Raw genomic sequence first — 18,437 nt, forward strand, 5'->3', positions numbered from 1 at the left:
GATGAGTCGATCCAATTATAACCAAAATTACATTTACAATGCAGTCTGAGAGGATTTTGGTGCCCTGTCTTCAGGGATTTTGTTTTTTTCCCAAACCAAAGATGCTTAAAATAAATCATAGATAATACAAAATGAGGCGTTTTTCTCCCCACAAGAAAAAAAAAAAAGCAATAATCAAAATCAGATCAAGACGGAAGATGAAAGCCTTAATGGCGGCCACAATGAACTTCCTGGTCTCTAAGGAACACAGTCATAAATCAGCGATAACCTCAAGAGCAGTCCAGAGCGGTGCACCAGCCCTGCCGGATCCAGCCTCTTTCTTTCCAGCCACATGATGACTCTTCAAGCTACTGCCAATCACCACTCACCACATAAATTCAACAACCTGCAAGGGACCTTGTTTTCTGAGCTGAAATCTTAGATTACAATTTAACAGCCCAACTGATTAAATCGTGGACAAGGAGAAACTTCCATTTGCTGGTGAACATGAAGATGTTCTACAAGAACTAGGCCCAGGCAGTGACTGCAGGGGATGACTTTTTTTTTTTAAGATTTATTTATTTATTTGGCTGCACTGAGTCTTTGCTGCTACACACAGGCTTTCTCGAGCTGCGGAGAGCGGAACGCCTCTTCATTCACGGGCTCCTCGCTGAGGCGGCTCCTCCGGCTGTGAAGCGCTGGCTCCGGGTGTTTCAGCAGTTGCAGCTCCTGGGCTCTGGACCACAGGCTCAAGAGTCGTGAAGCTCAGGCTTAGTGGTTCTGCGGATCATGGGCTCCTCCGGACCAGGGATCAAACCCTATCTCCTGCATTGGCAGGCAGATTCTTAACCACTCGACCACCAGACCAGGGAAGCCCCAGGAGACGAATTTACACTCAAACAGAAGAAGCATTTCTTAAATGGGTTCCATGATTTTTTCACTCACAGAGGACCATTTGGTGAAATACGTCTAGTATCATGTGTACACATTATGAGCTTGGGTAGAAAATGCAGAAGGTGGGGAGGAGCTCAGAAGAGCTTCTGTCTCTCTCAACTGGTCTCCTCACCTCCATGGTACCGTCAGCCCACATCACAGCTTGGCCCCTTCGGCCAAAGTCATGGACCCCATTAAATCGTAACCGCTCAAGGGTGCCTTCCAGAGGCAGCAACTTTCTATTAAGACGGCAATGACTTGGCCTTGCTGTTTATAAATAATGGGTCACGAGAGTTGCTCAGCAAACTGCCGTGGCAGCAGATGACACGCAATGTGGACGGTCACACCCCAACCACAACAGCTTCCAGCTGATTAAAGCTCCCTTCCTCCTCAGGCCTAGTCCCAGAAACAGAGGATGCGTGAACGCCAGTAACCCGCTCTCAGGAAAGCATCTTACACAGACTTCAGCTCTGCTCATCATGGAGCACAACCAAAATCCCTGGCCTCTGATTAGGCTCACTCCCAAATACCAACCTCGAAAACTGACTGTGTAAAAAATTTTTACTTAACTCTGACCCAGCTTACAACTAAGGCTAAAAGGATCTGAGGAGCGAAGATCTGGAAGAGCAGAATTCAGGCAAGAAGGAATCAGAGATGGTGATGGCTGGAAGAAGGGATCCCTTAAGGAAGCACTGAGCAGGATGAATGGTCCCATGCAGAAGACTCCAGAGAGGGAGAGTTTTCTGAGCTTTTTTCTTTCTTAAACGCATGGTTGGGGAAGGAGATACAATGAGCAAGAGGTGAACATGATCTCTGTGGGCAGGTCTTCTCCCTGAGCAAAGTCTCTCTATAAAAGCCTGGTTCTCTCCCCCCATTCATAAACACACAGTCCAGAATACTGCATGGACATAGAGAGTAAGCATATGGATACCGAGGGGGATGAATTGGGAGATCTATGTACATTACTGATACTATGTATAAAATAGATAATTAAGGAGAACCTAGTGTATAGCCCAGGGAACCCTACTCAACACTCTGTGAAGACCTAACTGGGAAGGAAATCCAAAAAAAGAGGGAGGGGATATATGGACAGCGTCCATCTCGCTTTGCTATACAGCAGAAACTAAAAACAGTGTAAAGCTACTATACTCCAATAAAATTTTTCTTAAAAAAAAACGCTTCCTCTTCCAGTGAACTTTCTTTTCCTACAGCCCTTCACCACAAACACATTTAGCTAATTGGGATAATTCGGCCCCGAAGAGAAGGGCTCATTTTCAGGCAAGCGAACCGAAACCCACTGCTAGATTTCTGTGATTTCCTTTTGGGTTATTTTCGTTCTGGGATACAGTCCACTCTGCAGCAAAAGCTGCTTCTCCCTCTGTGCCCGGAGAGCTCCGTCCGTGCAGTTCTCTGCGAATGAGACCTGGAGCGCCAGCTTTTCCCCGGCCCTTCCGGGTAACACTCAGTCATCCTGGGCAACCACTCCCTTTAAAATTAAGACGGCCTCTTGCGCAACCACAGCACAGAGTCTAAAGCAAACTCTGAAATGTTTTCTGGCATGACAGCTGCTAATTCGGGGTTTGGCTAGAAGGTGAAAATGGGGACCAGGTCTGCAGTAGGACGGGGTAACCTCCACAGTGGGTCACACGCCAGCAGCTTCCTGGCGGGAGGAGGCTAGGTGCTGGCCCTCTGCTCTCTGGGCCACGGGCCCTGTCTCCAGGGCAGGGCCTGACCCAGCAAAAGCAGCAAGCAGGCCTGTTACTCCCTGCCTCATTCCTACAGGGAGAAAGCTGACAATGAGAAGGAGCTTGAGGAAGTGGAGCCCAAGGTCCCAAGTTCCTTCCAAAAGGTACAATGCCTGAAATGTTCACACAACCACAGACACTAGGTCATCACCAGTGCCTGCGCTTCTGTCCCCAGGCAGACTGACCCAGCACACGCTGTCACCCAACATATTAAATCACACGCCAGTAAGAGAATTTCTCCCTTCCTTCTGGCCAAATGGTGGCAATCTGAACTCTCAAGTGAAAAAAAAAATACTGATACAAGGGCATAGGCATACACAAACTGATCAAAGAGCTCCCTTAAAATTCCCTCCTTTCTCACTGTTTAGGAAAGAGCTTTTCTACTTAAGAATCACTGAATTTGAGGAAACGTTAATATCAGGCATGAAAAGTTAAATATTCTAAAACTTTAGTTTACCAAATGACTTCTTTGTAACTATTAACAGTAGGAAAATGATAAAGCTTTAAAAAATTCTATGTTCAACAATATCGGGAGTAAAGACTTTAAATCCTATGAAGCTCACTTGTACTTGAGAATTAAGGTCAGACACCCTCATCATTTTTCACCTTGCATTTCTGCAGAGTGTCACACCACTTCTTTGCTTAGGTGCTACCCATCAACAGGCATCTCCAGACAGACATGTCACCTATGAGCAACCAGGCTGAGCTGGGCACGTGAACCAGAATGGTGCTGAAGGGCTTTCGTTAGCAACAGACTCCAAGATGAGAAAGGCACTAGAACCACCAGCATCTAGAAGAGAGAATGACTTCCTCACAACCCCCAGATTAATCCCCACCTTCTCCATAAGCTCTTGCCAACCACGTTTTTTGCCTGTTCTCTCCTCTCTCACAACAGCAAGCCACAGTCAAGTTTACACTGCACTGTCAATGCTTCCACGACCTGATTTCAGCTCCCTGCCACTGTTACACGTCTTCTGAGGGTGGAGACCGCCTCTCATCTCGGTAACCCTTACGGAACTCAAGGCAGTGCGAGGCAAATCAGGAGGCTTCAGGAAATACTGACTGTGGACTCGCTGCCAGAGAAGAGATCATGATATTGCAACGCCAATACCTCCAGGAATTAACAAGGGAAAAAACCTACAAACCTCAAAGTAGTCCTGTTATAAAATCTGCACACAGTTTCTGAGGATTATCCTCTCCCTTTTCAAGCCACAGATATCAGTCATCCTCTTTCTTCAATTTGCTGAGGTTCTGCTTACATACAGTAAGTCCCAGACATACGACCCTTCAAGGTGTGAATTTTCAAAGATGCAAATGTGAGTTCCATCAATGTCAGGCCTGAGTGAGACTGCAGCTTGCCCTCTGTCTCTTATTGCTGACAGTCCTTCAGTTGCACCATCTCCCACCTCCTCTCCCTCCCCTAGTCCGTAACGCCTCTTGATGCCAGCTCTTGTACTGTACTACTGTACTTTCCAAGGTACTCTACTGTTAAGATTAAAAATGGTTTACTTTTTGTGTTTATTTTTTAATGTGTTATTTGTGTGAAAGTTATGATAAACCTATTACATCACTGTACTATGTAGCTGACTGTGTTGGTTAAGTACCTAGGCTAACTTTATTGGACTTACAAATATGTTCTCAGAACACAACTCATTCATATGTAGAGGACATGCTGTACAAGGCTCACTACCCTCAAGTCCTTGCCTTAGATAACTGGGTCAATGTAGAATTACCCATTGAAACAGGGAATGAAAAGCAAGGAGCAAGGGAGTTGGGTGTGGGACATAAATAAAACCAGTTGTGGACATGTTAGGTTTGAGGGATTAGTAAAAGATCCAGGGGATCTGGTTAAACAGCTCCAGAGCCCTGGAGAGAGGTCTGAGACAGTTTCATTGATGTGAGAGGGATCTGGGTAGAGTTGAAGTCATGGCATTGGATGGAGAGAGCAAAGGAGAAGATGTAAAAATGGAAGAGAACCCTGGAGGAACTTTAGAGTAAGGAGCAGGCTTCTCCTTATTGGTGGTGGTGGTGTTTATTGCTGTTATTCTGGTAAAGAGAGAGAAGTGTTGTAAGTATTTAGGACTTCCCCCTAGACATAGACTCGCATTTAAAAATGGACCAAAAAAAAAAATTCACGAAGACATGCCTTTCATGCCAGCTACTGGGATGGCCAAAAAGTTCATTTGAGTTTCTCTGTTACGGCTTCTGGAAAAACTCGAACAAACTTTTTTGGCCAACCCAATAGATTCATTACTTATTCTGATTTCTTTATGACCCTGAGCACATGCATAAGTGCTTTGTTCTCATGAGCAACTAAAACAATCTTCAATGACTAGCAGAGAACCGAGCAGGAGAAGGGAAGAAGAACTCTATAATTCTACCACAGTCAACAACACAGAGGATGTTTATCTCCTATATTTTAATATACTGATCAACTTCAGTCAGTTGAGCTTTCTTGTTCTGATGGTGACAAGGTGAAACTCTCCACTCATCTTCTGCTAATTTCACTTAAACAGAACTGCTGTTGCATTGTTGGAGGGTAAGAGGCTCAGAGTTATCCTTCCCATTTTCTTCATTTCTTCTTTGTCCGCCTCTCAAATACACGTCCTAATTGTTAAGAAGTCAGAGATGGTTCCCTTTGAATCCCTTTCCAGCTGTTTTCTACTTAGCCTAGAATGTTTGGGCATGAGCTGACACTGTAGACGGTTTCTGTTATTACTCAGAGACAGGCTATCTGCACTAGTAAGGCTGGTCCATGTCCCCCCTCTCAAACATCCTGGCTGATAAATTAGCAGAAGTAAGAAAGAAAAGGAAAATGGACAGAAAAGAGGAAAGAAAGAAAGCAAAAAAAGAAAAGAAAAGAGCTAACGTACTAGTTGAACTTAACTCTTGACAAACCCCACAGTTACACGTTTGGTTAAAAGGAAGAGAACAGCAAATTCCCTCCGTAGTTCCCCTGGCACTTAAACACCCCTTCCATCAGATCAGAATAAACTTGGATACTCCTAAATATTGAGCAGCTAGTCACAAGAATCAAAGAGAGATTTACTGAGAACAAAGTAACTGTACTTACAACAACACAGTTAACACTTTTACAATACAGATCAGAATAAACTTAGATGCTCCTAAATATCAAGCACCTAGTCACGAGAATCAAAGAAAGATTTATTGAGAACAAACGTAACTGTACTTATAGCAACACTAACAACACTTTAACAATAAAGACCAGTCAGGAAATTTTCAGTCAAGACGACAATGAAAGTTTAAAAGGAAACCCATTTTTTCCCACATATACCCAAAACAACAAATATGAAATGATTTCTTTTTTATTTTTTAAAAATACACTTGTACTCGAAACTTTGCTTCACATTTCTGTGAAACAGAAATAAAAAGAAAATAGTTTCAGAAGTCAGTGGGAGCTCAAGCCAGAAGTCTACTGGCTCCAGGACCCATCAAAACCAGCAAAACCAGTAGACGTTTCAATCCTGTGGTGTCCTTAGACCAATATACCTACAATATACCATGCATGATTCGGGGTAGAACCAGGCTCCCCAGTGTAGAATTAGGGGTTGGGAGACACCACACTAAATGAAGGCCAAACATCTATGATTAAGTGCCCTACTTGCCTGTGAAATGGATTTGATAAGCTTGTCTGCTCCCCTCCCTGGAATGAGAGTTATGTACAGGAATAATAGCTGGTTCTGAACCAAAGCACCTGGTTCAACCTGGAGACCCTGATAACAAGGCAAAGCCAGAAATGGAACAGAAAAAAGAAAGAAGGAAGAGAAGGAGACTCCAAACCATCCTAAGCACAGGTACACACACAAAACCCTCCTTCACAATGGGCTTATACCTACTATTTCTAAGAACACAAAGAAAGACAGGATAGTAAACTCAATAAAAATTCAGCAATTTAGAGATCTGTAACATAAAAGAGAAGCGAAACTGCCAACATTCAGATCCCAGAAAAAGAACTACATTGAGAAGAAGAAATATTTAAAGAAATAATGACCAATTCCTCAAAATTAAAGAATCTGAAAGACCTCAAAAGACTTCAATCTATTGAATAAAGGACTCAGAGTACCAAACAGGGAAATAAAGAAAATGGTGCTCATAAAATATGTTATTGAGGAATCTGAGAATATCAAATACCGAGAAGAAAATAAAAAGCATCCTGACAGGGAAGATATTTTTTAAAAAGACCCAGAATGACATCAGAGTTCTCAACAGTAAAACTGAATTCACAACAATATTTTTTTAAGTACTGAAGGAGAATTTTGAGTATACAACTGTATACTCAACCTGTCATTTAAATGTGAGGACATAATAAACATATTAGACATACAAACACCCAAAATTTGGCACATAAAAAACTATAGCAATAATACTCTTAAAAGACAATTTTCAAATATTTAAATAAATGAAGCACTATGAGATTTTCAATGTCTACTGCTGTCTTCTGAAAACTTTAAGATAAAAGAAAAAAGAAAAAATAACAAAATTGATCCAGAACCTAGAATCATATCAACATGATGAGGGTGGGCAGCCCAGAAAGGAAATGTAGAGTTCATTAGTTATTTGCCTTATTAGAGATGGAGAGAGAAACATGGTTGAGTTTAAGAAAAGTGAAAGTTGCTCAGTCACGCCCAACTCTTTGAGACCATGGACTGTAGTCCGCCAGCTTCCTCTGTTCATGGTAAGAATACTGGAGTGCATAGCCATTCCTTTCCCAAGGGGATCTCCCAACCCAGGGATTGAATCCGGGTCTCCTGCATTGCAGGCAGGTATGTTACCATCTCAGCCATCGAGTTTAAGAAGCCAATAGAGAAATGAGATTATAAATCTCAAAGCTACCTTAGAAACAAAGACAGAACATACATTAGTGGAAATAGCAGAAGAACACTTGCTTTAGTAGAGAGAGAAGAGGAAAGGAAAAAAATTAAAAAGCAAAAGGTATCAAAAATAAGTAAAAATTATAAAATCACAGAAATCCTAACATAATTGTAACTGCAGCATATTATATATATAAATGCATTAAACTCACAAATTAAAAGGCAGTGATTCTCCAATGTATTTTTTAAATCCAATAATATGTTGACTACAAGACACTTAAATCAAAAAGACAAAGGTTGAAAATAAAAAAGCGATACTAGGCAAATATAAATAAAAATAAAGTTAATGACCTTAGTAAACTACATAAAACACAAAGAGGGTCATTTTACATTGATAAAGGGAAAGATCATGGAACAAGGAGATGAACACCTAACAACATGCCTCAAGCAACATATAGAACAGTACAGAAAAGCTTAAAAATCAACTACTGTAACTGGAGATTTTAACATCCTCGTCTCAGACAATGCTATCAGACAGGACAAAAAGAGAGAGAAATAAAGGTATCTGTAATCAAATAATGCCAAGCATTCTGTTTTATACACGCATACATGTGCACACAAATACTTTGAAAGAAACAGAGAATAAATATTCCATAAGAACAAACTGTTTTTGAAGGAAATATTTTGAAGGATGAAATTATACATACTCTCTTCTCATGCCAAAATTGTAAAATATTTAGAACTTAATAAAAGGATAGATTTTTCTGATTTCAATAGGCTGTTAAACTAAATATGGTTAAAAAGAGAATCGTAATTGAAATTTAAAAAGATTTAGAACTCCATGATAAAGACACTTCATATAAAAATTTGTGAACCATGGCACAGTAATACCAAGAAGAAGAATTTTAAAGCTCTAAAATATTAGGGAAAAAAAAGAAGATTCAGAACATTTTCTATGCTATATTTAAAATATTGGCAATTTTCCTAAATATTGATAGTGAAGGGTCATCATGACTGAATATTCAAGTTAAATTCAGTCACAGTAAACCCGAAAAACTAGAATTGATTAAAATCTATTTGATGTATTTTATATTTTAGTGTACCCACTCAACAAGGATTACTTGTATACTATAATTAATATACACAGGTTATTCCTTAAAGTAAAAAACTAATATTCTTAACTGATATTTTTATTATTGATTGGTATGTATGACTGCCATAGGGGGAAAAAATCTCCAAAATCACAATGGAAATTAACTAGAAAATATAATCAGACATATGAAAATTCACTACCTACATATATAGAAATAAATCTCAAGGCTAAAATAACCTGTTTTACTTTTGAGTGTGCACGCATGAGTGTGCATGCTCAGTCAATTCCCACTCTTTGCAACCCCACAGACTGTATCCCCACCAGGCTCCCATCCGGTGGCTTCTACCAAAACTAGGTGCACTCCTTCCCCAGCAGGGGGTGAAAAGCTGACATGGCAATAGATGCCTCAAATCCCTCTCCCCTTGTGCGTGGACTCATCCTCCTGTCATTCTGCAGCACAATTATCCGTCTTTTATTACCCCCCATTGGATTTTTTTTTCATTTATTTTTATTAGTTGGAGGCTAATTTCTTTACAATATTGTAGTGGTTTTTGCTATACATTGACATGAGTCAGCCATGGATTTACATGTGTTTCCCATCCCGATCCCCCCTCCCGCCTCCCTCCCCATCCCATCCCTTTGGGTCTTCCCAGTGCACCAGCCCTGAGCACTTGTCTCATGCATCCAACCTGGGCTGGTGATCTGCTTCACCCTTGATAGTATACTTGTTTCAATTCTGCACCACAATTATCCTCCTGTCATTCTGCATTCTCTGTCTTTTAAACAGGGCTTCCCAATGTTAACCAATAATGTCTTGCTTAGAGTGTCAACATCTGTGTCCATTTGGTGTGTGTGTTCTCACAATGCTGCACCCAAGGAAGACAGGTGCCAAACATTTAGGCTTTATGTCTGAAGTTGAAGAGCACACAGCACCTGCAACTTCAGAGGAGACTGGGAAAGGCTATCCCCAAGGAAAGACATGTCTGGGTCCAAGTCGCAGGAGCACAGAGTTGTAATGAAGCTAAATGGGAAGAGGCTGAAACTGGGAGGGGATGATGAAATGCTGCAGGAGGAGAGTTTTGTTTGTTTGGCTAACTTATATAAGCCTGTTCAAAACACGACCTTTGAACTAAGCAGAAAATAGTCATGCTGCCCTAGTTTCCATCATGTGGTAGATATTATGACATCAATAAAATCTCCTTCGAGCCACAGTGGTCTTTCCTCCTAAGGTCACCCGGCACATACAGTGTCCTGAAAAGGAGAGGGGTGCCTGGTATCAGGAACAGTACTCCCAAACTCATTTCACAGATACTCTGACTAAATAATCCTTACTCTGCTAAAATGAAGTCTGAGTTGCCGTATCTCATCAGGTCAAAAACTAGTTTCTAAAACTGCACTGACTAGTGTAAAGGAGAATAAACCAAACCCTCCCCTTTACTCAAAACGCGGTTGGACTTGACCTTGTAAACAAAACCTAAGGCTGAGCAAATATGGACGTGACCTCCATAAATAAAGCTAACTCTGTCTAGGAGCCAGTGTGACGCTTCAGCTATATGAACAGCAGAAAGAAAACAGGACTTGGCTGGTGGCGCAGTGGATGGGAGTCCGCCTGCCAATGCAGGGGCTACAGGTTTGAGCCCTGACGTGGGAGGTTCCCACGCGCTGCAGAACAGCCAATCCCGAGCACCACAAATACCGCTCCAGAGCCCACGAGCCACAACTACTGAACCCGTGTGCCTCCACACGAAGCCCATGCACCCAGAGCCTGCGCTCTGCAACAAGAGGAGCCACTGCAAGCAGGAGCCTAGGCACCGCCGCCAGGAGCAGCCCCCGCTCGCCACAACCACAGAAAGTGCGTGCAGAGCAGCGAAGACCCAGCACTGTCGAAGAAAAAAACATATATACGCGTTAGTATACTGTACTGGTCTTTATCTTTCTGGCTTACTTCACTCTGTATAGTGGGCTCCAGTTTCACCCACCTCACTAGAACTGATTCAAATGAATTCTTTTTAATGGCTGAGTAATATTCCATTGTGTATATGCACCATAGCTTCCTTATCCATTCGTCTGCTGCATATATATGGAATTTTAAAAGATGGTAACGATAACCCAATACGCAAAACAGAAAAAGAGACACAGATGTACAGAACAGACTTTTGGACTCTGTGGGAGAAGGCGAGGGTGGGATGTTTCAAGAGAACAGCATTGAAACAAGTATACTATCAAGGGTGAAACAGATCACCAGCCCAGGTTGGATGCATGAGACAAGTGCTCAGGGCTGGTGCACTGGGAAGACCCAGGGGGATGGGATGGGGAGGGAGGCGGGAGGGGGGATGGGATGGGGAGGGAGGCGGGAGGGGGGATCGGGATGGGGAACACATGTAAATCCATGGCTGATTCATGTCAATGTATGGCAAAAACCACTACAATACTGTATAAAGTAATTAGCCTCCAACTAATAAAAATAAATGAAAAAAAAAAAAAAGAAGGAAAGAAAAATCCCCTTGTCAACCTTCACAAGGCCAGTATAACAGATGGGATGTGGACTAACGATGGGGTTTTAAGGCTGACAGACATCAAAGGATGTAGCCACAGTTCATCCTTTAATGACTTCATGCCCAGGGCGAGTAGCAGGCACCAAGCAGTGCTAGCCCCTGAAATGCAGTTGTGAAAGTCTGTTACTTGCTCAGTCATGTCTGCCTCTTTGGGACCTCATGGACTGTAGCCTGCCGGGCTCCTCTGCCCATGGACTCCTCCAGGCAAGAATACTGGAGTGGGCTGCCATTTCCTTCTCCAGCAGATCTTCCTGACCCAGGGATCAAACCTGGGTCTCCCACCTTGCAGGCAGAATCTTAACCGTCGGGGCCACCACAGAAGCCCTGAAATGTGGTTAATAGAAGTCAAAGTATACTACTTAACTCATGAGGAATGAGACCTCATAGAATTATCATACTGGATCAGAATACTCACCCACCTAGGATATCACTCTACTTTTAACAAGGACACTCAAGAACACTCGAGTCATCCACGGCCTTACTCTTCCCACCTAAGTCTTGAAAGTACAGCATGATGTCTCCTTGCTTTTAAATTACTGGGTGCGACCGCTGTAAATGACGGAACATCCAAGGGCTCCATCTCTGAGTAAAGGAGCGTGGCTTCCACAACAGCAGGTGGAGCACAGTTACTGCTCCAAAGCGAGGATTACAGTTTTGTCCAGCATTTTGGTTTTGCATCCGGTCCTTAGTGCAAGCTGCACCATAACAACTAACATGCAGATACGAGGGTGACCAAATACCCAAATTTACTGTGAGACTGAGGGAAATGGGAAAAGGCTATGTACATTCCAATAACACAGAAGAACAGCCTGTCTTACCTAACTGGACTGTCTAAGACTGGTTTTATCACGTGGTCCACTCTTTGGTGGTGAAAAAAAGTGAACAGGCTTGTTTCTTCATAACCTACTTAAACACTCACCCAGAGCCTCAGTGGAGTTCTATGAGATTCTAGAACTAAAAGCTGCAGCATAAACACGGAATGACCAGTGTACGGCAGAGCAGTCTGTGAGCAGCACAGCTGAGAAGTGACAGGATCAGGTCCCAGACTCCATTAACACCCAAGAGCCAAAGAAAACCCAGCACTGCCTTCACAGCTTTGCATATGCCAGTCCATATCAACTAAAATGGCCAAGGAATTAAGAGAACTTGCCTTATGAGACACTGTCAATAGTGGCATCACACAGGTAAGATCAACAGAGAGAAAAAGCGTACAGAGCAAGACAAAAATTAAAGCTGATATAGTTTTCAGCCCAGGTATTCTTATCCTTCTCAAAACATAGGCCAAAAGACTTACATCTTATTCATTAGCTTTAATTAACTGGAACAGTGTACACACACATGCATGTGCACACAAAAGTGTACACAACTCCGTGTGTACGTGCACATACATGTACACACATGCATGTGTACACAAAAGTGTATGCAACTCCATGTGTACATGCACATACATGTGCACACATACATGTGTACACAACTCCGCGTGTACGTGCACATGCACGCAATTTATTTCTTAAACTAATTAGAATAATAAAGACAGAATAGGAAACTCAAAGTTTGAATTTAAAATTAAACTTTTATAATTGCTAATATGATGGGATACATTTCTTTAAAAACAGCAAATCCAACCCTCCCCTGCAAAGGGAATTCTCCTTTGCTATCCATAGACCAGCAGGTAGTAAACGACTACTATGAGAAAACAGTCTGGATTCTCCGATTAGAAAATCTATCTTAAGTCTTCCATTAGGGAAAGAAGGGCGAGGGGACTATAAGAAACTAACCCAAGCAACTGTCCATTAAGGAAAGAACACTAATTTCACTTCTCAGCAGTGAAAGGTGCACTGAGAGACCAGCTCTAATTGTCAAGTGGAAAGAAAGGTTCCTAAAGCCCCAGTGACCCCAATTCTTGGCTCTGCTGCAAGTCAATGCAGTGTCATGCTGGGTGGGGGGCAAGATGTCCCAGTTCCTCTCATTCCATTTGGCCTCATGGAACAGAACAAACCGCAATGGGAACCACGATAAACTTAATAACATGCACATTAATGACAATCAGGGTCTAGCTAAGAAAAATTCACTGCGGCAATATAATTTCTTTATCTGAAACAGTGACTAAAAAAGCGAAATGTGACTCTAATGGAAAAACCTCCCACCCTCAGTCCCCAAAGTCAAAAAGACAAAAGTACACATAGAGACGCATCTTCCCCAACGACACACAAAACAAATCAGGATAAAAGTGAACTCCTGTCACATTAAGCCACGAAAAGATGTAATGAAATTTCCATACAATTATAAAGCAGATTTTATTTTCTACTGCCTGAAGATGTTACAAATGGAACATAATGCTTGCCTGAAAAGCTACCGAATGCCTAAGATATGCCAAAAGTGTAAGCTGGGAAAAGCTGGTGAGAGAATCGGCTGTGTTCTAATCACATGACATAAAACACAGACCCAATTATAATGTTAGAGCAGCAGCTAATAGGCATTAGGTTACCACTCCATGAACCACCTCTGCTGCTTACAAAGGTCAATGGAAGTCTGCAGCAATTCAATTACAAAGTGAGTAAGACCAGTTCAGTTGCAATGTCAACAGAAGTCAAAGCAAATTGCTTTAGTCTGTAAAGCAGAGAACATTTTTATATCATAATCACAGGCCTCAGGCATTATTTACAGATGGAGATTTCTGCCTATATAAACAAACAAAAAATATGACCACCATCTACTATTGTCCTTAGGAACCAAAAAGTAATCAGATACTGAATCAAGCTGTCTTCCATAAACTTCTGAGGAAGCCTGACATTTTGACAGCTCAGGAAATTTAGAGCACTGTGCTCGGAACACCTTCCAGTCCAGCTGAGAAAGGAGGGTTGTTGGATTCCTGGCTATTTACCTGTTCTTCTCCCTTCCATTCTTTTCCCCTGAACAATATAAATTATCAATTGCCAGATGAAGACCTTAAGTAGCAACCAATAAGTCTCCTTACTAAGCTGGACAAAAATAACCAAAAACAAATGACTAAGTTACATTTTCCTGGAAAGCAGAAGACACAGAAAGTACACATGAAGCCCTCTATTTGTCCTCAGGAAAATGTAAGCTAAAATTCTTGAGTATGCACTAAATGTTGGGTGCTTACAGCCATTAACTCATTTGTTCTTGGCAAAAGCCATGTGAAAGTTTACTAAGCCAAACTCATGAAGCTTGGAGGGGAATTTGCCTAGGTCATAAAAGACAAGCAGAAGAGGACAGGGACCGAAATCCAGGTTAGGTGACATCCAAACTTAACCACACATAATGATGCCATTCAATAACTCATTGCTGTCTAAGTATTTCCACAAATATGTGCGCTCAGTCACTGTGTCCAACTCTTCTGCGACCCCATGGACTGTAGCCTACCAGGCTCCTCTGTCCATAGGATTTCCCAGGAAAGAACACTGGAGCGGGTTGCCATTTCCTTCTCCAGGGATTTCCAGTAATACTGATCCCCAAAATGCTAGGGCAATGAGACCATGAGAGCAGCCCAGGGGGGAGATGAAAGATGCATTAAATCCAACAGGAAAACACTATGCAGGGAGGGCTCCCCATTCTCGATGTGCTGCCAAGGAAGTTTCTCCAGGTCACCTCAGGCTAGTGGGACTCCATATGTTTCTCCTTGCGCTTTGCTTCGTGTTTTCTACTTCAAAATCTTCAACTTACACCCAAGACACCAAATAGTAAGCACAGCTTATATCAGTTAGGCTGAAACTATTATAACTTAACTACACATATCTGCATGCATATTTTGTGTGTGTATGTGCATTTATATATGTATATAATGACAAGGGAAAAGAAATAGGTACGTTTAAAGATGAAAATCAGACTCTCACTTTCTAAGGATAACCACTGCATAGCTGACTAATATTCTTCCAGATTTATTTCTATGCTTATACATTTATTCACATAGTTTTCCTTTTAGAAAGGAGGTGATTCTGAAATTCTGTTTTATAACTTGCTATAGCCACTCACAAACACACTATGTGTATTATTTCTGTGGACACATTAGTGTGTGTGTGTGTGTGTGTGTGTGTGTGAGACAGAGAGAGAGAGAGAGAGAGAGAGACAGAGAAGCCTTGGAAGGTGAGAAGCCTGTGTGTGGTTCGTAAGGGACCTACATCGCTTCGTTTGGCTGTAGAACACAAGGCTTCTAGGAGCACACCCACATAAGAGAATACATGAAATAATACACAGCAATATAAAAGGAGAGAGTTCTCTTTATATGGACATGAAAAGCAACACCAGATATACTGTAGTTCTTTTCTAAAATAAAGGACACAACTATATATATGCTTATGTGTATATGAAAGATTCTAGAAGAAAAAACATAAACTATAGGTTGAACCATGTCAAGCTGCTGCTATTCAATCATTTTTGACACAGACAAACAGCAGGGCAGTTTCATATGGTACGACCCTACTCATAACAGTGGCTAGCAATCCAATTTGGAATTTCAACTTTGAAAGGATTTAAGAAACTATAGGCTGAAATGACATGAAATTAATATTGCTTTACTATTTTGAAGCACTAAATGAAAAAAATTTTTGAAATTGCTGATATTAGATAACTGTAGAACTGAGAGGTGGCACTCTGGCATGGCTCAACATGTTAACAGCAGCGGTTACAGATCTGGTTTGCAGGTGCACCTGGGGGGCAGGGACTGAAGTAATGGAATCAAATGGAGACTTTTCACTTTACTACTACTAACATAAGACCAGACACTTGTTCACTGAGGTAAACGGGTACAAACATCAGGATAAAACACAATATAATACTGAAACAAAATGACTATTTTCCCTCCTCCTTGCCCATAAAAATGGGCATCCCTCTTTTCCTTGGGGGTTCATTTTTGTAACAGTGTATGGTATCCTGGGTTGGAAACCATCCTCACTTTAGGCCCTTTCTTCTCCATCTCTTTCATTAAACCATCACTCTGATTTCTTTATAACTAGCCACTGTTTCTAATGAAAAAACTAAGAATTATTCTTAAAATTAAAAAAGTAAATCAACATAGTGCTTGAAAGGCACATGGTAGCTCAGAAAAGACTGGTCATGGAAAACTCCAGAGAAGAGAAGACCCTGTGCTGAGACACTTGGGTTTGTACTTGAGCAGAGCAGTAAGGAGCCCAGACTATGGGATCTGACTGGTCAGTCTTGGGATTGTCACTCACCAGCTGGGAGACTGAAGGAAGCTACTGAACCTCCTGAGTCTCAGTTTCCTCAATTACAAAATACCGGTAATAGTGCTACCTAAAGGATTGTTATAAGGATTACATAAGTTTAACAAATAGTGCTAACAACAGTAGCTGGCATATATATAATACAGTATCTGGACCTATGCATGAGTGTTACCCTCTTCAATTACGTATTCTATTCTCACAGTAAGTATTAAAAATGTTAAGAGTCCACCTTTGAAATAATTAAGATAATAACCAGAGAATTAGAGTCACTATTTCTATTTTGACCCAAAAAGAAAAATAAAACCATGACCATCATCACATTTCAAGCTCAAAAACTCATGTTGCTAAGTTCAGAGAACAAATATTAGTACATGCAAAATATTAGATGTATAATTCACTGTAACAGGCTTGAAGATTTTTTTTCTCCCCATCCAAGGGTGACACTGGACTTCTAAATACTGGCTCAGAAGACACACAGGAATGCCATGGGAACTAGAATGAGCATTTAGGAGGAGTCAGGCTGCTCAATTGCGACCCAGGGTTCATAAAAGGCAATAAGAAGACAACTGGTTATAGGAGCAGTTTCCACAGTTGACTCAACCCCACGTCATTTTTTTTTCTTCAATAGCTGGGAAGGATTTAGTAAGTACAAATTAACTGGCCACAGGTTTGTTTGGTTAGTAATTGTACATGGCACTCTTTACTCCTGGTAAAATTTTTCTTTTGCTCCTCTGCACAGCTTAGGGATCTTAGTTCCCTGACCAGCAACTGAACCTGGAACCCAGCAGTCAAAGTGCAGAGTCTTAACCACTAGACCATCAGGGAACTCCTGGGCACCTGGTAATTTTTATCATGGTCCATAAGAGTTTTCTGAGCAATCAAAGTCACCTGGACTCGGCCACACTGAGATAATACCTTTCCCTTCAAGATTTCTCCTCATCTTCCTGGCTACCAAAGGAAATGTTTCAAATCAGTCACTCCTGACAGCCTTAAAAAATCTATTTCATTCAGGATAAACAATACTTTGGTTGGTTTGAAAAGATGTTTCTTAGACAGCCCAGCTACCTCCTACGCTGTAAGCGTTTCAAAGGGGGCTATAAAGAGAGTGACAGCTGCTTGAATTCAGAACTAGAAATTAAAATAAAAGCTATTAGAAGTGAAGAAAAAACCCACACCACAGGGAGACAAGCTTGAAAGACTTCTTCTCTCTTCTATAAATTCAAGTTACCTGCCATGAACTTATTTTCACCACAGAAGCAGCTATGTATTTTTTTAAGGCATTAAATAAGCCTTTTCCCCCCTTCAGAGAAAGGGGGAAATGTTCATCCCACACAGAAGCACAGTTAAGATTATAGAGGAAGTCATATAAGAAGCTGCCTCGTGCTTTGTCGCTAACATGATGGGGGCTGAGCTTCAGGGAGGCAACCGGGGAGACGCCCATGCAGAGGAGGCGGCGTGCAGGATTTATGGGCAGGCCACAACTCAGTCACAGCCCTGACATTCCGACTGCCTTTTCCAACCCACTGATCTAATCACTGCGATAGTGAGACATAATCTGTCTACACAGGCTGTCACCGAGTCAAGCGCGATCTTAGATTTAACTTCACAACACGGTAATTCCATGCTACGGAACCGTGACTTTGCTCTGAGAAGATGACAAGAGGTCTTGACCCTCGGGAAGTTATTATCCAGGGTCCACCCACGAAGGGTCATGCAAAAAAAAAAAAAAAATGGTAAGAATCGCGAGAAGATGACCAAGCCTAAGACAAAGATCTACCTGTGACTGGTTACTTAGGTTGGTTATCCTTCTATGCAAACGGAACAGATACATCTACAAGGAAATGCCAATAGCTCTGAAAATCCACATTAACCAAGGTTTTACACCAGTTCTTCTCTCACGTAAGGGCCCTGGTACAATTTGAGAGAGGATGGGGTAGTAACAATTTACTTACAAAAGCATGTCTTCATGAAGGTCATTTTTTTTTTTAAATATTGGAGTATAGTTGATTAATGGGCTTCCCTGGTGGCGCAGGGGTAATGAATCTGCCTGTTAATGCAGGAGATGCAAGAGGCTCAGGTTCAATCCTGGGTCGGGA

At 41.7% G+C, this 18,437-nt stretch overlaps 1 protein-coding gene across 5 annotated transcripts in view; it reads right to left on the bottom strand.

Annotated features, from left to right (window-relative positions):
- ARHGAP10 (Rho GTPase activating protein 10) overlaps positions 1-18,437 on the bottom strand; it is a 410,479-nt gene that overhangs the window by 27,567 nt on the left and 364,475 nt on the right. The window lies entirely within an intron of this gene.

This window comes from Odocoileus virginianus, chromosome 12 (assembly GCF_023699985.2).
Source record: "Odocoileus virginianus isolate 20LAN1187 ecotype Illinois chromosome 12, Ovbor_1.2, whole genome shotgun sequence".
Lineage (NCBI taxonomy): Eukaryota > Metazoa > Chordata > Mammalia > Artiodactyla > Cervidae > Odocoileus > Odocoileus virginianus.